The following is a 20,937-nucleotide window of genomic DNA, read 5'->3' as shown; positions in this document are numbered from 1 at the left end:
ATTTGAAAAATATGTGCTGAGGTGTAATTTTTTTTTTTTAAATTTATCCTTCTTAGTATTCTCTTGTTACTGAATTGAGTTTAATGGACCTTGTTTTCAGGTCTAGCCCAGCCTCTGAGTGGGAGGGAAGGTTCTTTTCTCTTTCTAGTTTGAGGAGGTAAACAACAAAACAGAAACTGAGATCAATACAGCACAAACTTTATTCAGCACTCAAAGAATGGAGGAGTAGAAACTAAGTTCAAAGATCAACTTCTCCCACCTGGAGAGAGTAATTTAATTATAAAGAGTAGAGACAAATGGCGGAAGGGTAAGAGTGAAGCTAATGATGGGGAGACATGATAATTAGTCTGTGGGGAAGGTTCAGGGCTTTTTCTTGGGACTGGGTGCCCCTCAATTTTTGTCTTTTTGTGTTACTTAGTGTCTGGTCCTGGCTACTGATATGTATGTCCTTTAATATGCAAATATAGTAGCACCATGTATAAAGAGACAGGGTCTGTGGCAGGTCAGATTTGTTGCCATCTTGGTCCCAGCTGGTTCCATTTGGTGTGGGTTTTTTGTAGATTACTTTCTTGTCTGAGGACCCCTTACTCAAAGATTTATGTTAAACTCTGGAGAAGGGTGGGAGTTACAGGGTTTTAAATACTTGGAGAAGTTCTGGCAACACTGTGAGCTTCTTGGATCTTTGGTCTTGTGTCAGATATTAATTTGGAGAAATTATCAATTTTTGTTTCAAATATTTCTTCTGTTTTTCTTTTTTTTTCCTTCTTTCTCTCTCTTTGTCTTCTCTTTCTGAAGTTTACATGCATATCTGTTGTAGTTGTCCCAAAATCCTTGGAGACTCTCATCATGGTTCTCTTTGTTGTTCAGGTTCTGAGGATTCTAGTGATACCTTCTCAAGCTCAGAGAGTCTCTCTTCACCCATGCACAATCACCTAACAAGCCCATCATAGACAGTCTTTGTTTCTGTTCTCCTCTTGTTTTCTATCTCTGTCATTTACTTTGGGCTTGTTCTTATAATTTCCATTTCCCTGCTTATATTTTATCTGTTTTTGCATACATCTGCTCTATCCATTAGAGTCCTTAGCATATTAATCACGTTCCTTTCCAATTCACAGTCTAATCATATCAATGCCCCTTCCATGCCTGGTTCTGATGCTTGCTCTGTCTCTTTAATTTTTTTTTTTTTTTTTTGCCTTTTAGTATCCATTGTCTTTTTTTCATATTGCCAGATGTGATGTACCGGTAAAAAGAAATTTCTGTAAATAGACCTTTAGTAAAGTAGTGGCGAGGTATGAGAGGAGAGAAAGCATCCTGTAGTCCTATGATCGCCTTTGTTGTTTAGTTAGTAAGTCGTGTTTGATTCCTTGCGACCCCATGGACTGTAGCCTGCAAAGATCCTCAGTCCATGGGATTTCTGACAAGAATACAGGACTGGGTTGCCATTTCCTCCTCCAGGGGGTCTTCCCCACCCAGGGATTGAACCTGTGTCTCTCGTATTGGCAGGTGGATTCTTTACTTCTGAACCACCAGGAAAGACCCTCCAAATCAGTTTAGCTCTGATCAAACCCTGAGAGGATTAGGCTCTGGTTAACTAGTTTCTCCTGCAAACAGGCCTTATTAAGCAGAACAGAATGTTCTGGCATCTCTCAAAATGGTTCCTTTCCTCAGCCTCATGACAGAAACTGGAAGGGACTTTTCTCTGATATTTGCAATGGGAACCTGGTTAAGCCCCTAGAGGTAAATTTCACCATCTTGTACAGTTTGTAACTCTGAGACTTGTCTGCAGGGAACCTCCAGCAATTCATCAATTACAGTACAGATTTTCCTATGTTGGTTCTGGTTCTTGCAGTGGTTCATCTCCCTAGATTCTGCTCTGGTAAGACGTGCTTGCCTCTGTGAATTTGCCTGTCTGTCTCTCCTGTCCTGAAGGTAGTAGTTTTTCCTGTGTTTATCTTTTTATCCAAGAAGAGTTGTTGATTTCCAGCCTGTTCAGTATTTTACCTGTTAGGGTAGTGTGATAACTTCCAAGCTCTTTATAGGCAGAACTGGAAACTGAAAGTCCCTCTGTTGTTCTCGAAAAAAAAAAAAAAAAAAATCTGTGCAACAACTGAAAAATTAATTCCATTAAGGCTGTACTTCAAATGAGTTTGGGAAAAAATATGTATTTTTCTTAATTTATCATAGAAAACTATGTCTGTAACAAAAAAAAAGCTTTTATTTCTTAACATTGGAAAATAAAAAGACATATATACATTGACATAAAAATAGATATGGTATTTCAAGTAAGTTTATAAGAATAATAATAAATGAGAATTTACTTTCAGTAGAACAAATTATGAAATTTTTTGCAAACTTCTAAGTCAAGCATAGCCAAAATGGGATAGGGAAAATGCATTGGGGATAAGATTTTTTGAAGCTTATTATCTTGTTGGATTATAAACCAGATCCTCTTTAGCTAATTTAGTACTCAAAACACCTTGAGAGTAGATGTTTTTATTTGAATTATAGACTATGTAACAAAGGCGTGATAAATTCACAGTTTATTAATATAATGTGATACAGCATTTTATCCCAGATGGCCTGATTTGAAGAGGGAAATTTTACAAAATATAAACATATTTATGAGACAAGCTTCTAATAATTACTTTGCAAAACAAATATTTGTAAGTATTATTTCAGAAGATGTTAATCCTGAATAGAGGCAGGTAGCTAGCAGTATTGCCATCACTGTATGCAAAATGAAATATATCTTTGACAAATACATGCTTGACATCCAAGCATTTGTTGACTTTTTTTGTCTTCTAGCAAAGCTTTAACTTTCTATTATTTTGTTTTCTCAATGTGGTGTATGTATGTACTGTTAGTTCCAAATCCTTAAGCAGATATAAGAGTAGACCAAAATTTCCTTCTGTGTTAATATTTAATCTAGTAGACCAATGTTTGAATTTTTGTAACAGTATATCACGTGCAAGCATATCCAACTCTTTGTGACTCCATGGACTGTAGCCCGCCAGGCTCCATTGTCCATGGGTTTTCTCCAGGTAAGAATATTGGAGTGGGAGGCCATGTTCTCCTCCAAAGGATCTTCCCAACCCAGGTATCAGACACAGGTCTCCCACATTGCAGGCAGATTCTCTACCATCTGAGCCACTGGGGAAGCCCAAGAATACTGGAGTGGGTATCCTATCCTTTCACCATGGGAACTTCCCAAACTAAGGTCTCCTGCATTGCAGGCGGATTCTTTACCAGCTAAGCCACCCAGGAAGCCCCAACAGTATATCATAGACCATACATGTCAGTCAGCTCAGTGTTTCTGACTAATGCTTACATGAAAGCTTTTATATCTGATCTCATTGTATTAATAAAATATTAACTATATATGGACAAAATCTCTAGAATTGTATTCTAAATTCTGTTGATAACAACCAATAATTGTATGGAGCTATTTGAAAAACTCATTGTGTATCCTCAAATGTTTGTGTGTCTTGGATGTTGTTGGCTTTAAGAAAAGCATCACAGTGTCACACTCTGGGTCATGATTTTTGCAACTATGTGTATCAGAATGTATCTCCACCTTGCCTCCTATACTTAATCCATACTCTTGTCAGTGTGTATAGTGAGTATCACAAGACTCAAATGTGCTGAACAAACTTGTGGAGAAGAGAAAAATTAAGAGAGAAATGCAATAAACACACAAAGCAGTTGTTAAGAGCGTATTGGTACTAGAGAAAGCACAGTAGATTACTTTTTGGATATATGTGTGTCTGTATGCCTGTTTGCTATTTTAGTTGTATTTTGGGGAAATAGATTAAAGATTTGGTGTCAGTGTTAAAATTACCTAATTTGCAGAAAGTATTCTAATTAGTATTTTTATATATAAATCTGAATTGTCAGGAACAGTTTGCTGGTGTTCAGCAGGAAATGCCTGCTATGTTATTTTTAGAATCCCAGTGGGCCAGTATCTTTCTTTTTGGTTTTTACATATTCCTCCCATTTTTTTCAGACTATTTCATGAAAAAAAAAAAAAAAAAAAAAAACTATTGTTCTCTAACATCCTGTGAAATCAAATTGGTAAGTGGATAATTTGGCAATTCTATTATTTTCAAAGTGGTAAATGTTTTCATATTTTTGAACCTATACTCTATCAAATTGTAAGTGTTTACCAAAATGATTCATGCATCTCTTCATTTTTATCTATACATGGATAGTAAAAATACTGTTTCACTTTATCATGATAAGGATAACAAGAATTAAAAAGACCTTCTCAAAACTGATATATAAAGATATTAAATTTAATATTTGTAGGGGAATGACCTTCAAAGTCTTAGAGTCTTGTTATGTGTGTATATTTATGTGTGGGATTTAGTATGGTATGGACATTATACTATAATCAGTATTCTAGAAGATGACTTAGATTTTCTTATAAAGCCAAAAATATTAATAGAATGCATTGTCTTGAAATGATTACAATTTAAGTCTTTTCATGGGACTAAAATAGGCTGAAATATACTCAGCTATATTTTTAAAAATTCATTGAAAAAATTATATATGTTGACAAACATCTTCTGTATAATGTTAAGAAATTTTTCTACTACTAGTAGGAAAAATACGCAGAAATGTGTTAAGGAAAATATATATGTTATTGCAAACAAATGCACACACATATAGGTTTGCAGTGCTAAGTGTAACTTCTGGTTTGGAAGTTTGTTGTGTTATATTTTGCTTTTATGAATTTGCATCACATTTGAGGCTCAGTTCTGACTTCACATTTGTGTAATGGATGTTGACTGTTTAAACTATTAACTTTTTTTTTCTCATAACTCATGATTATGGTACTTGAGAAAAAAAACTAACACAGCCATCTTATTTTTCTTCTGTTAGTATTGTAATTGAAAGAGTTTCACTGTAAATGTATTATCATTTTGAGATAAGGTATTTCATTATTTTTATTAGAGCATTTTAAAAGTTTCTTCTTTTTATATTATCTGCTCTAATTCTTAATTTAATTTCTGATGATTTTTTTTATTTTGCATCCTTTGTGATTTTTCTTTGGTTCAAATTTTGTCAAGGTGATAAAAGTCAAAAAAAAGAAATGAAAAGAATTATTTAAAAATTATTTGGATCAAAATTTTAAAGAAGATGCCAAAGTCCAAAACTTTAATTAAAAAGAAAATAATTTAGACTCACCAGGTACCAAATAGAACAAGGCAGCATCACATTAAAATTTTATGTAAAGGGAAAGAAATGCATGTGGATGTTTTACATAACTCTACGTGAGTTTGACTTGTCAATGAAATAAGGAAAATGAGATAATGTGTAGAAGAATGAAATTATGTGAAATATTAAATGGTTAATATGTTGACATATTTAAGTATCTTTGGCCACTGTTTTATTCCCTTATTCTGAAAATAGTATTATGCCTTCTCAATTACTGACTTTTTATAATAGCTCCTTTTGTGAAATACATCAATATTTTAACAGTATTGAAAATCTTGCTCTTGTGTAAGTTCCTAACCAAATGGTGTTGTGTAAGATGATACATGATAGACTTTGGAAGCATTCTTATCCCTTCTCTAGTTCCTGCTGCTAATTTCAGGTATTCATTTAAGCTTTCCTTGACTATTTATTATAAAATACTGTAACATAGTAAAGAAAAAATTAGTCAAAGTTATCTTGGATGTAGTCTGTGTAAAAGAAAAGGTAAAGGTTGAAATGTTATTAACATTCAAAGAGTAAGAAAACCTATCTAGTGGTTTAAGTAGGCAATCTTTCTTCGTTACAGTTAATTCATGATTATTAAAAGATACAGATGTAAGATTTTGGTTTACAACTTGAACTCTGTTCAGCCCTTCTCAAAATTTGCTGTGAGACATATTGGAATGTACTCTACTTCTAGAACATAAAACTGACACGATCCGGTCTTCTCCTTGGTTTTGATAAACTTTATAAAATGGTGGTTTAAAGACTTGGACTCTTTTCAAGGTGGTCTTAATTTTAGTTTACTACCTATCATAGAGCATGCCTGGGACTTATTTAACCCTTTTCATTCTTTAACATGAAAATATGTAAGTGTGGTGTAGTAATAAACACCTTTAATGAAATGAAAATATGTACTGTGGTACAGTAGTAAATATCTTAAATGGTGTGGCCCTGAGTTACTTTATGGTCTCTCATTTGGTCAGTGGTATACAAAACTAAGCTTGCAAGTCTGGACTCTTCTGATTTGATAAAATGACTCATTCTGCATAGTTCAGACTGATCGACTGATAGTAGACTCAACTCTATGGGAAAATCCCAAATCATTGGGAGATGATTAAAGTCTCATATAACCTAAATTCTTATAATGTATCATATGATTTTGAGCTGATTTGGGGGGGGTGAGTTGACTTTCATTTTCAAAATACCTGTTTGTATACTAGATTGTTTCCAGGGGCACATTTTTTTTTAATTTGCTATATTCATTGATACTTATTGTATTCTAGAAGTTCTGTGAAAGTGTAAATGTACTTGGAGGAAGTCGAGGATATAGAAAATACAGGTATTCTATTTTTATTTATTTATTTATTTTTGAGCCTGTAGTTGGTGCCACGAGTCATAGCATTAATGTAGAAAAAGGGTTTTTTCTTTAATTCACATTAACTTTTAGAAATAATGTCTACAAACCAAGAGTTCTAGGTATCAGAGATCCTTAACACCCTAAGATTGCTCCAACCTCTGTTACTGTGATGCCTCGAAACATAGCCTCCAGAAATTAAATGGGTCCCTGGCATCTCTTTCCAATATTTAGCTACCAAAATAATAAACAATATTAGAGATAAAATACATGTAGGTGATGTCAGTATCTATGAGTTTGTTTATATAATTTTATATTTTAGATTAGTGAGAAAACTTGAAGAAAGCTCTTATAAAATATATTGTTCAAGTAATATTACTTGTCAGTTACATTAATGCATAGCAAATACACAAACATGCACACATAAATAAAAATCTAACGATTTAATAGTAGAAGTATAAAATATAAGACACAATAATAAGGTAATAAAAGAAACCTACAAAACAATTTATATAGCAAATAATATTTAAATCAAAATTGATATCTAAAGCTATGCTCAGTTAGAGATGAAGAGACCAAGTTTGTTAAACATTGGACAAAATAATTTTTTAAAGTTAACTAATAATTTGCTTCAAATAAATAAAATAATAATAGTTAAATTATAGATGGAAATTAATACACAAAAACAAAGCAAATCAAATCTGTAAAATGGATTAAATAATTCAGGAACCAATAGCTTTAAAAAAGATGAAATGGTTACTGATAAATCTATACAACAATGAAAAGAGAAAAACAAAGAGTAACTAAAATGGAATAGTTAAAATGTATGTGTGCAACTGTGGGTATGCATGTGTTTGTATGTGTATGCCTAGTTGTGTGATGGTGAGTCAATGAATTTTAAAGTCTTGTAACTAATTATACTCAAGCAGAGCCAAAATTTTATAAAATTAATCCAATGAAGCACAGATAACTTAATGACTCAATAATCAGAGTAAATAGTCATCAAATCAAAAATTTTTTTTTAAAAAAGCATCAAATAATGGTTTCTAAAAGTTAGTGAAATTCAAATTAAGTTTGTGGGCTCTTTCTTATTTCTATGATAAATAACAATTTTCAATTTATAAAGCAGTCACAGCATGCAAAAATATAGGCTGCACTAAATTTCAGTTCAGTTCAGTTGCTCAGCTGTGTCCAACATTTTGGGGCCCAAAGCCTGAAGCAGGCCATTCTTCCCTGTCCATCACCAACACTTGGAGCTTGCTCAAACTCTTGTCCATTGGGTCAGTGATGTCCTCCAAACATCTCATCCTCTGTCATCCCCTTCTCATCCTGCCTTCAACATTTCCCAGCATCAGGGTCTTTTCCAAAGAGTCAGTTCTTTGCATCAAAGTATTGCCAAAGTATTGGAGCTTCAGCTTCAACATCACTCCTTCCAATGAATATTCTGGACTGATTTTCTTTAGGGTTGACTGGTTTGATCTCCTTATAGTCCAACAAACTCTCAAGAGTCGTCTCCAGCGCCACAGTTCAAAAGCATCAATTCTTTGGTGCTCAGCTTTCTTTATGGTCCAACTCTAACATCCATACATGACTACTAGAAAAACCATAGCGTTGACTAGATGGACCTGAGTTGGCAACATAATGTCTCTGCTTTTTAACATGCTGTCTAGGTTGGTCATAGTTTTTCTTCTGAGGAGAAAGCCTCTTTTAATTTCATGGCTGCAATCACCATCTGCAGTGAATTTGGAGCCCAAGAAAATAAAATCTGTCACAGTTTCCAATGTTTCCTCATCTATTTTCCATGATATGATAGGACCAGATGCCATGATCATCTTCTTTTTTTTTTTTTTTTTTTAATGTTGAGTTTTAAACAAGTTTTTTTCTCTCCTTTTTCACTTTCATCAAGAGGTTCTTTAGTTCTTCTTTGCTTTCTGCCATAAGAGTGGTGTCATCTGCATATCTGAGGTTATTGATATTTCTCCTAGAAATCTTGATCCCAGTTTGTGCTTCAACCAGCCTGGCATTTCACATGATGTAATCTGTCTATAAGTTAAATGAGCAGGGTGACAATATACATCTTTTACATACTCCTTTCCCAATTTGGAACCAGTCTGTTTTTCCATATCTGGTTCTACCTGTTTCTTCTTGAGCTGCATACAGATTTCTCAGGAGGCAGGTAAGGTGGCCAGGTATTCCCATCTCTTGGCAAATTTTCCTCAGTTTGTTGTGATCCACATAGTCAAAGGCTTTGACACAGTCAATAAAGCAGAAGTAGATGTTTTTCAGGAACTCTATTGCTTTCTCTATGGTTCAGTGGATGTTGGCAATTTGATCTCTGGTTCCTCTGCCTTTCCTAAAACCAGCTTGAACATCTGGAAGTTCATGGTTCACATATTGCTGAAGCCTTGCTTGGAGAATTTTGAGCATTACTTTGCTAGCTGTGAGATGAGTGCAATTGTGTGGTAGTTTGAACATTCTTTGGCATTGCCTGTCTTTGGGACTGGAATGAAACCTGACCTTTTCCAGTCTTGTGGCCACTGCTAAGTTTTTCAAATTTGCTGGCAATTGAGTACAGCACTTTAACAGCATCATCTTTTAGGATTTGAAACAGCTCAGCTTGAATTCCATAACCTCCACTAGCTTTGTCCATAGTGATGTTTCCTAAGGCCCACTTGACTTTGCATTCCAGGATGTCTGGCTCTAAGTGAGTGATCACACCATCATGGTTATCTGGGTCATTAAGATCTTTTTTGTATAGTTCCTCTGTGTATTCTTGCCACTTCTTAATATCTTCTGCTTCTGTTAAATCTATACCATTTCTGTCCTTTATTGTGCCCATCTTTTCATGAAATGTTGTTCCCTTGGTAACTATAATTTTCTTAAAGAGATTTCTAGTCTTTCCCATTCTATTGTTTCCCTTTGTCTTTGCATTGATCACTGCAGAAGGCTTTCTTATCTCTTCTTACTATTCTTTGGAAGTCTTCATTCAGATGGGTATATCTTTCCTTTTCTCCTTTGCTTTTAGATTCTCTTCTTTTCTCAACTATTTTTAAGTCCTCCTCAGACAATCATTTTGCTTTTTTGCATTTCTTTTTCTTGTGGATTGTTTTGGTCACTGCCTCCTATGAAATGTCATGAACTTCCATTCATTGTTCTTCAGGCACTCTGTCTATCAGATCTAATCCCTTGAATCTGTTTGTCACTTCCTCTGTGTGATCGCCAAGGGATTTGATTTAGGTCATATTTGAATGATCTAATGTTTTTCCCTGCTTTCTTCAATTTAAGTCTGAACTTTGCAGTAAGGAGTTCATGGTCTGAGTCAGAGTCAGTCTCTGGTCTTGTTTCTGCTGACAGTATAGAGCTTCTCCATCTTTGACTGCAAAGAATATAATCAATATGGTTTTATTATTGACCATCTGGTGATGTCCATGTGTAGAGTTGTCTCTTGTGTTGTGGGAAGAGGGTGCTTGCTGTGACCCGTGTGTTCTCTTGGCAAAACTCTGCTAGTCTTTGACCTGCTTCATTTTGTACTCCAAGGCCAAACATACCTGTTACACCAGGTATGCTTTGAATTTCTACTTTTGCATTCCAGGCCCTGAAGATGAAAAGGACATCTTATTTTTGGTTTAATTATAGAAGGGCTTGTAGGTTATCATAGAACCGTTCAACTTCAGCTTCTTTGGCATTCATGGTTTTGCCATAGACTGGATTACCATGATATTGAATGGTTTGCTTTGGAAATGAACAGAGATCATTCTGTAATTTTTGTGATTGTACCCAAGTTCTGCATTTTGAACTCTTTTGTTGACTATGAGGGCTCTTCCATTTCTTCTAAGGGATTCTTGCCCACTGTAATAGATACAATAGTTATATCAATTAAATTTGTCCAATCTAGTCCATTTTACTTCACTGATTCCTAAAATGCTGATGTTCATTCTTGTCATCTCTGTTTGACCACTTCCAATATACCTTGATTCATGGACCTAACATTTCAGGTTCCTATGCCGTATTGTTCTTTGCAGCATTAATTTTAAGCAATCTTAATTCTAAGCTGAACAACTCTAAAATAATTAAGCTAAGTCATATTTATGAATATAGATAGTGTCTTACGAAATATTAGCAAGAAAATTTCAGATGACCATAAGAGAATTGTGACCTATATCATGTTTTCTTTTAATGGAATAAATTTGATGTTAATACTGTTCATAATTCCAGTAAGTTAAAGCTATACATTTGGATTGAAACTTTCATGAAAAATTTACACAAAATTTCACTTAATTAAATAAACCAACCAACCTCTTAAAAATTCTTAATTATATTAATAAGGAATGTATGTATGGCATACATATTAACCATAAAGATATACATATTATCCATATCAGGACTAAGGAAAAATGCATACAAATGCCACAGACTGACTTACTGAAGAGAAATGTATTTTCTCATAATTCTGGAAGCTGGAAATCTAAGATCAAGGTGCTGGCAATATTGATTTCTGACATGACCTCTCCCCTTGGCTTAAAGACACTTTTTACTGTGTTGACATATAGCCTTTGCCCTGTGTGTGCTCCTGGAGTCTCTCTCTCCGTCTTCTTACATGACACTGATGCTATTATATAGGGGCCCCACCCTTTGACCTCATTTCACTTTAATTACTGCCTTCAAGGCATTATGTCCAAATACAATCATAATGGGAGGCAGGGCTTCAGCATATAAATTTTTGTTTTGGGCACACTATCTACAAAATGTTCAGCCACAGGACTGTTACTTGATATGGTTTGCTCATATTTAAAGTACTAAGAAATGTAACAAAAAATGCTCATTTTTATCACTGAAAAGATATTTATATTTTCAGATAATTGATATGGATAAAATATAAAATATTGACTGAAGGGAATTTCAAAATTCAAAACTCAAAAGTTACAATTCTTGGGTATCTCTTTGTTATTAGATACATATATACTTGTCATATCTTTTTGATAAATTGACACCGTTATCAATGTATGATGTCCTTCTTTGTCCCTTGTAGTATTATTTGACTTAAATTCTATTTCTTATGATACTGGTATAGCCTGTCCAGCTCTCATTTAGTTACTATTTCTATGTAATATTGTTTTTCAACCTTTCACTTTACAGTTATTTTGAGTCTTTAAATAAAATGTGGATCCTTTGAACACAGCAAATAGTTAGGCCATGCTTTCTTTTTACTCCATTTTAATAATCTCTGCCTTATATTGGAGATTTTTACCCTTTACATTTAATCACTGATATGGAAATTCTTCTGCCATTTTGCTATTGGTTTTCTATATATATCATATAATTTGTTGCTTTTCAATTCCTTAATTATTTCATCCTTTTGTGTTTATTTTTGTAGTGTATAATTTTGTTTTTGATTTCCTTTCATATATATAATAAAATTATTTTTTAGTGGCTATGTTAGAGATTACAATTAGCTTCTGTTAGAGATTACAACTAGCTTCTTACATTTACAATAAATTATTTGGTTTAACAACACCCTAGCTTCAGTGGTACATGGAAACTGAACTCATATAGATGCATGATTCTTTCTTGATTTTATTTTGTCATCATGAATTACATATTTATACATTATATACCCAATAACATAAGTTTATATCTATTTTGTCCATTGGTCCTTTAAATCATACAAGTGGAGATATTTTAAACAAGAAATATAATGATTGTTTTTGGATTTAGTCATGTAATTTTCTCTGCCAATGTTATTTATTTCTTTGTATGGCTTCAAGTTACTGTAAAGTGTACTTGTATTTATACCCTAAAGGCTCCCTTTTGCATTCTTGTAGTGTAGGTATATAAACAGCTGAACTTTTGTTTATCTGGAATTTTTTTCTTTAATTGAAGTGATGTCTGAGGAGGGCTTACAAATAGTGGAGAAAAGAGAGAGGGTAAAGGCAAAGGAGAAAAGGAAAGATATACCCATCTGAATGCAGAGTTTCAAAGGACAGCAAGGAGAGAGAATAAAGACTTCCTCAGTGATCAATGAAAAGAAATAGAGGGAAACAATAGAATGGGAAAGACTAGAGATCTCTCAAGAAAATTAGAGATACCAAGGAATAATTTCATGCAAAGATAGGCACAATAAAGGACAGAAATGGTATGGACCTAACAGAAGCAGAAAATATTAAGAAGAGGTGGTAAGAATACATAGAAGAACTATACAAAAAGATCTTCATGACCCAGATAACCATGATGGTGTGATCACTCACCTACAGCCAGACATCCTAGAGTCCGAAGTCAGGCAGGCCTTAGAAAGTAAGCTAGTGGAGGTGATGGAACTCGAGCTGAGCTATTTCAAATCCTAAAAGATGATGCTGTGAAAGGGCTGCACTTCAATATGCCAGCATATGTGGAAAACTCAGCAGTGGCCACTGGACTAGAAAAGGTCAGTTTTCATTCCAACCCCAAAGAAAGGCAATGCCAAAGAATGTTCAAACTACCATACAATTGCACTCATCTCACAAGCCAGAAAACTAGTGCTCAAAATCCTCCAAGCAAGGCTTCAACAGTTCATGAACTGAGAAATTCCAGATGTTCAAGCTGGATTTAGAAAAGGCAAAGGATCCAGAAATCAAATTTCCAACATCTGTTAGATCATAGACAAAGCAAGAGAGCTCCAGAAAAACATCTACTTCTGCCTTATTGACTATGCCAAAGCTTTTGACTGCATGGATCACAACAAACTGTGGAAAATTCTTAAAGAGATAGGAATACCAGACCACCTTACCTGCCTTCTGAGAAATCTGTATGCAGGTCAAGAAGCAACAGTGAGAACTAGACATGGAACAACAGACTGGTTCAAAATTGGGAAAGAAGTGTTTCACCCCTCTTATTTAACTATACACAGAGTACATCATGTGAAATGCTGGACTGGATGTAGCACAAACTAGAATCAAGATTGCTGGGAGAAACATCAATAACCTCAGATATGCAGATATGACACTATCCTTATGACAGAAAGTGAAGAAGAACTAAAGAATCTCTTGATGAAAGTGAAATAGGAGAGTGAAAAATCTGGCTTAAAACTCAGCATTCAAAAAACAAAAATCATGGCATCTGGTCCCATCACTTCATGGCAAATAGAAGGGGAAACAGTAACAGACTTTATTTTCTTGGGCTCCAAAATCACTGCAGATGGTGACTAAAGCCATGAAATTAAAAGATGCTTGCTCCTTGGAAGGAAAGCTATGACCAACCTAGACAGCCTATTAGAAAGTATAGACATTACTTTGCCAACAAAGGTCCATCTAGTCAAAGCTATGGTTTTTCCAGTAATCATGTATGTATGTGCGATGTGGACCATAACAAAAGCTGAGTACTGAAGAATTGATCCTTTGAACTGTGATGTTGGAGAAGACTCTTGAGAGTCCCTTGGACTGCAAGGAGATCAAACCAGCTAATTCTAAAGGAAATCAGTCCTGAATATTCATTGGAACGATTGATGCTAAAGGTGAAGCTACAATACTTTGGCTACCTGATGAGAGGAGCTGACTCTGGAAAAGATCCTGATGCTGGGAAAGATTGAAGGCAGGAGGAGAAGGGGGTGACAGAGGATGAGATGATTGGATGGCATCACCAACTATATGGGCATGAATTTGACCAAGTTCCGGGAAGTGGTATTGCACAGGGAATCCTGGCCTGCTGCAGTATATGGAGTCACATAGAGTTGGACAGAACTGAGTGACTGAACTGAACTGAGATATATATATACATATACATATGTATATATATATATATGTATATTCTTTTTAGATTATTTTTCATTACAAGTTATTGCAAGATTTTGAGTAGAGTTCCATATGCTCTAAACTGCTTTAATTTCTAGTTGATTTTTAAATTTTGTTCATCAGATGAGGAATTCAATTGGTTATTTTGTTGTTATTGTTTTTTGTTTTTCTTTTTCCTTCAGTTTAGGAATGCTACCCCTCTGGGCTCCATCATTTTTGCTAAGAAATTTACACTTAATATTGGCAACAACTTTTTTTGTAATAAGTAGCTTCTCTTCTTTTGATTTCAGGGTGCTCTCTTTTTGTTTAGACAGTTCAATTATCATGTGTCTCAATGTTGTTACTGTTTTATTCATTTTCGTTGGAGTTTGTCATATATCCGCTTTGTGTAAAATCATGTCTTCATCACATGTGGGAAGTTTTCAGCTATTGTGTCTTCACATACTCTGTCAGTTTCTCCTCTCCCACTGAGACTCCTACTCTGCATATATCAGTAAATTTGTTGATGTCTCCTTTTATGCTGTGCTTTTTTTTTTCCCTCCATACATCTCACCTTTTTCTTTCTTTCTTTCTTTCTTTTTTAAAAAATCTCTATTAGTTTTTCTTTCTGCTCCTATGACTGGATAGCTTCAATTGATCTCTCTTATATATACATTTTTGTGTTCTTTAAATCTCCTGTTGAAACTCTCTAGTGATTTTTATTTATTTTACTTAAAAATATTTCAAAAAGCTCCAACTATTTTTAAGTTTCCTTCTTGATTTGATATTTATTTGATTACTATGAGCCTTTGACTTTTTTCAAGAGTTAAACAAAAAATTCTGATACTTTTTGTTTACTATTACTTTGTTTGTAGAGAAAAAAACCTATGCCACCATTTTGTGCATTTTATACTTTACAGCTCCAGAATTTTGGTTCAGTTCATTTTTTATAGTTTCTGTGTCTTTATTGATATCATATGATTCATGAGGCATTAATTGTATGATATCCTTTAGCTCTGTGCATCGTTCCATTTACCTCTGTGACTATAACACAGTAGAGTCTTTGAGTCTGTTTCTAGTAAGTCCAATGTCTAAGCTTCCACAGAGACAATTTTGGTTAAATTTCCCATGTGTGGGGCATACTTTTTTTTTTTTAAACATGCTTCATTATTTTTTGTTGAAACCTGAACATTTTAAATAGTATGCCTTGTTAATTCTGCAGATTAGATTCTTCTGCCACCTTAAAATTTTTTGTTCTTGCTTTTTCTGCTTTGTGATTGGTTGGATTTTTAGTGAGTTTTCTAGCCTCTGATTGTAAAGAATGTATTCATTGATATGTGTGGGCTGCAGTCTCTCTTCTTTTATCTTCTGATTTGACAGATGCCTTTGAATGTTTAGAGACAAAAATAAAACCCCAAATTCTCTTAGTCTTTGCATATTGGTTCTGTGTTGCAACACTCCTTTAACACTTAGGTGGCCAGTTACAGACCTTGCTTAGTCTTCACTTCCTGTTTGTGCAGAGCCTAAAGATCAGCCTGAGGTAAACGTTTAGGGTCTTCCCGGGTTTGTTTGTTTGTTTGTTTGTTTTTAACAAAAACCTTCCCCTGGGCATGCACATGGCTTCCTATATTCCCCAATACTCATGTGAGAGTTTCAATGCCATAATTCTTCAAAGACCCTTTCTCCACAAATTTTCCTCTCAGGCTTTTGGCAGTCTTTATTGTCCCTCAGATTGCAATCATTTGGTCTAGGCAGCAGAGGGTTCTTTACTTGCCTTCCATGATTTTTGAGAAATGCCCTCTGTGTAGCCACTTTTCTGCCCTGAGAAAGTTCTCGATCAGGTGAAGCAGAGACAAGTGCTTTCATCAGTCCTACAAGTAAGTGTTAGACTAAAACAGATAAAAATAACTATTTGAGAACAAAATCAGCTTTCCTTCCTCCAGAACAAGGGACCAGAATGCCAAACTGGATTATTGGATGCCATTTCAAGACCATCTTGGAGACAGGAGGGAGGTAGGACAAAGGCAAGTACTTCAAAACTCCCCAACTATTTTTAAGTTGATTAGGTGTTTACTTGACTGCTATAAGCCTTTGTGGCTTCCCTGGTGGCTCAGTGGTAAAAAATCTGCCTGCAATTGGAGAGGCAGGTTTGATCCTTCAATTGGAAAGATCCCCTGGAGAAGGAAATGGCAACCCACTCCAGTATTCTTGTCTGGGAAATATCATGGACAGAGGAGACTGGTGGGCTATATAGTCCACGGGGTTGCAAAAGAGTCAGATTGAATTAGTGACTAAACAACAAAAATAAACTTTTGACTTTTCTTTTTCATTTTAAGAATTAAAAAAAAAAAGTAAATCTGACAATTTTCATTTACTTTGAATGTGTTTGTAGAGGGACAACCGCTTTGGAACTACCTACTCCACCATATTCACTGACATCAAACAAACTGCTAGCATATTTTTACATTAAAAATAAATCTAATATTATTTGAATGAAACTCTAATACATTATCTAATATTTATGTGAGGTGTGTGTGTGTGTCTGTCTGTTTGTCTATGTGTGTTATCAGATATTTTTTTCAGTCTTCATTTTCTAATGCATTTCTAGAGAATTATTTTACTTAGACATATTTCCTGAAGGCAACTATATCATTCAAAGAATAAATAGAAGGTCAGATTATATAAATTTTCTTTATTAATTTTTGTTAAAGTATAGTTGATTTACAATGTTGTGTAAGTTTCTGCTGTACAGCAAAATGGATCAATTATATATATATATCTATCTCCACTTTTTAAAGATAACTTTTCCCATATGGTCATTACAGAGTATTGAACAGAGTTCCCTGTACGATAGAGTAGGTTCTTATTAGTTGTCAATTTTATATATAGCAGTGTGTGCACGTCAATCCCAATCTCCCAGTTTATCCCTCCTTCTTCCTTTCCCCCTTGGTAACCATGTTTGCTTTGTATACCTGTGAATCTCTTTTTGTTTGGAAATAAGTTCATTTGTACCATATTTTTAGATTCTACATATATGTGATATCATATGATATTTGCTTGTCTCTGTCTGACTTATTTCACTCAGTATGACAATCTCTAGATCCTTCCATGTCACTGCAAATGACACTATTTTGTTCTTTTTTATGGCTTAGTAATATGCCAACATGTATAACATGTACATCTTTATCCATTCATCTGTCAATGGCCATTTTTGCTGCTTTCATGTCCTGGTTATTGTAAATAGTCCTTCAGTGAACAATTAGGATACATTTAAATTGTTTCTGGAACAATATATTTATAATCTCCCATTTTCACTTGAGCACAGGTCTGTTCAACATAGAACTGAATTTTCATAAAGTTTACTTTGCTTCACATTCTTTGCCAAAGTCTAGATAATTAAAATAAATAGGTATAAGAAAAGAGGATGAGGAATTCCATAATTTGAAATTCTAAGTCCCAGTTTTATTTTCTTGTTTATCTTTCCAGGCTTATTTTCAAATATACCAATTTATTGCTTGCAATTTTCCTAAGGTAGCCAGACTACTGAGGACAAAATATGAAAAGTACAGAATGTAATAATTTGTAATGTCTATTATTATGAAATTCAAATGTAGGGGGGAAACACACAAAGGGATTTATTTCCATATAATATTGTGAGCAATACAGATAGATATATGTACAGGATTCTATGGAACCACAGATCAGCACTTTACATAACCTGATATTTAAAGCAATACTGATTAATAGAGTACTTGAAAAGTGATAACTTGGGTTATTGAAATGTCCTTATAGGCAATGGCATAAGAAAAGGCACAGAGATACAAATAAAATTAAGTTTATATAAAAACAAACTATCATTAGAGAGAGAATCAAAAGTGGACCATTGCTAGTGGTTGTAAAAAGAACCAGAATTGTATAGATTGTAGAGCTTTTCAGGTAGCACAGTGGTAAAGAATCTGCCTGCCAGTACAGGAGACACAGGAGACTCAAGTTTCATCCCTGAATGGGGAAGATTCCCTGGAGTAGGAAATGGCAACCCACTCCAGTATTCTTGCCTGCGTAACCCCATGGACAGAGGTTCCTGGCAGATTACAGTCCCTGCATTTGCAAAGAGTCAGACAAAACTGAGCAACTAAGCATGCATGCTCATCCTCTAGATAGTTATTATCAGAGGAAAAAGAATACATCAGAAAGATTCTTTGTGTCTTCCTAAATTAACCTTGTTTATCTGTTACTTGAAGTGTAGATTCAGAGTGGTAATTATTGGAGAAATGAGAACTGAGACATAAAGGTCGTTGTCGGCTTTAATTTTAACACGACATGCTCACTAGAGCTCTGGATAAAGATAACTTCCTCATCAGGATTTACTAGAGAATTACTGCAATTATATGTCTGAGGAGGCAGTTGAGTGGCAGCTTTGGTCAATGACACAAACAGAGTGAGAGCTCATTAGTGTGTGTTATCATATGTGTGATTCTGTCATCCTTTCCATTTGTCTAAGAAAAAAAAAATGATTCACTTTTACTTTTGGATTTTTATTTTGAGATCTTTGGTATAATTTCACTTAAATTTCCCCTTTAAATTATTGAGGATAACACAGGAGTAAAATACAATATTGAATGTGTATAAGAGGACAAAAAGACATATAATGAAAAATAAAACATTTTATCAACTATGTTTCTTATAATAACTCATAATTAAGAATAATACCTTCATCTTATAATTATTCCTGGTGATTTTCATTCAATTTCTTGTGGATATTCTATATTTTGAACCATATATGTAAGAATAAAAAAGTACATGACTGGCCAGCGGGTAAGAGTTTGCTGAGAGAAGGCATACAATCCGCAGTCATCAATTCAGGGCATGGTACCTCTTCACCCCAGTGCCCCAGTACTGTTCTGGTAGCCAGGGAGGGGGGCCAGGATGGTCTTGGCCTTTCTCCTAACCTTTCTCCTAGCACCACCAGCCAGAAGAAAGAGGGTTTTGACACTTGGAAATCTGAGCTGAGCTGAAGGGGAGGGAGACTGTGGTAATGGAGTCTAGTCTGGGCAGAGTAGCTTCTTAAAGAATGGTCTTGGGGTACTTTCTTGGTAAAACTTTCAGGCCTCACTGGCCATTGGAAGAATTTTTTGGACCCGAGTTCTGTGCTTTTTCCAGGTTCAAGATATAGGGCCCAATTTCATTCATTTTGAAGGGGGTTTAATCTGTTCATCCTCCATTTCATAGATTCAAATGGTCAGAAGAGATAAATCCCTTTGTGACTTGTGACCTAAGCAAGAACTGAAAAACACATTTCAATGCGCCTTCCCACATTCACAGGAAAATTATGTCTTCTCCTCTTTCTAAACAGCTGAGGCAGAAGTACAAGAGTCAATCCTTGCCCATCTAAAAGGGATAATGAAGTTCAGGAAGTAAAAGTTGTAAGGGGGCACTACAAAGGGCAGCAAATTGGCAAAGTAGTCCAGGTTTACAGGAAGAAATATGTCAACTACACTGAAGAAATGCAGCGGGAGAAGGCTAATGGTACAACTGTCCATGTGGACATTCACACCAGCAAGGTGATTAGCACTAGACTGAAACCAGACAAAGACTGCATAAAGATCCTGGAAGGGAAAGCCAAATCTGGCCAAGTAGGAAAAGAAAAGGGCAAATATAAGAAAGAAACAATTGAGAAGATGCAGGAATAAAGTCACTTGTCAACAGCTTTCATTAAAACTGTTAAAATTATTTAAAAACATATATGACTGTCCTTTTCATTAGAAATAATTAAATTTTAGTTCAGTTCAGTCATTCAGGCATGTCCAGCTATTTGCATCATAATGGATGGCAGCATTCCAGGCTTCCCTGTCCATCACCAACTCTGGAGCTCTCTCAGACTCATGTCCATTGAGTCGGTGATGGCATCCAACCATTTCATCCTCTGTTGTCCCCTTCTCCAACTGCCTTCAATCTTTCCCAGCATCAGTGTCTTTTCCAATGAGTCAGTTCTTTGAATCAGGTGGCCAAAGCATTGGAGCTTCAGCTTCAGCATCAGTCCTTCCAATGAATATTCAGGACTGAGAAACGAAGAGAAGTGAATGGATGGACTGGTTGGATCCCCTTGCAGTCCAAGGGACTCCCAAGAATCTTCAACAACACAGTTCAAAAACATCAATCTTTTGGCTTTCTTTATGGTCCAACACTCACATCCATACATGACTATGGTAAAAAACCATAACTTTGATTAGACAGACATTTCTTGGCAAAGTAATGTCTCTGCTTTTTAATAAGGTGTCAAGGCTGGTCATAACTTTTCTTTCAAGGAGCAAGCACCTTTAATTTGATGGATGCAGTCACCATTTGCAGTGATTTTGGAGCCCAAAAATAAAAAATGAAAGTCTCTCACTGTTCCCATTGTTTATCTATCTATTTGCCATGAAGAGATGGGACCAGATGCCATGATTTAGTTTTCTGAATGTTGAGTTTTAAGCCAACTTTTTCACTCTCCTTTTTCACTTTCATCAAGAGGCTCTTTAGTTCTTCTTCACTTTCTGTCATAAGGGTGGTGCCGTATGCATATCTGAGGTTATTGATATTTCTCCTGAAAATCTTGATTGCAGCTTGTACTTCCTCCAGCCCAGTATTTCACATGATGTAATC

At 35.0% G+C, this 20,937-nt stretch overlaps 1 pseudogene; it reads left to right on the top strand.

Moving 5' to 3' along the window:
* The first annotated feature begins 296 nt into the window (after window positions 1-296).
* Window positions 297-19,985, top strand: LOC122708053 (annotated as a pseudogene).
* Window positions 19,986-20,937: the final 952 nt, after the last annotated feature.

Source organism: Cervus elaphus, chromosome 14 (assembly GCF_910594005.1).
Source record: "Cervus elaphus chromosome 14, mCerEla1.1, whole genome shotgun sequence".
In the NCBI taxonomy this organism is placed as follows: domain Eukaryota; kingdom Metazoa; phylum Chordata; class Mammalia; order Artiodactyla; family Cervidae; genus Cervus; species Cervus elaphus.
This window is presented reverse-complemented; position numbering and strand designations above follow the sequence as displayed.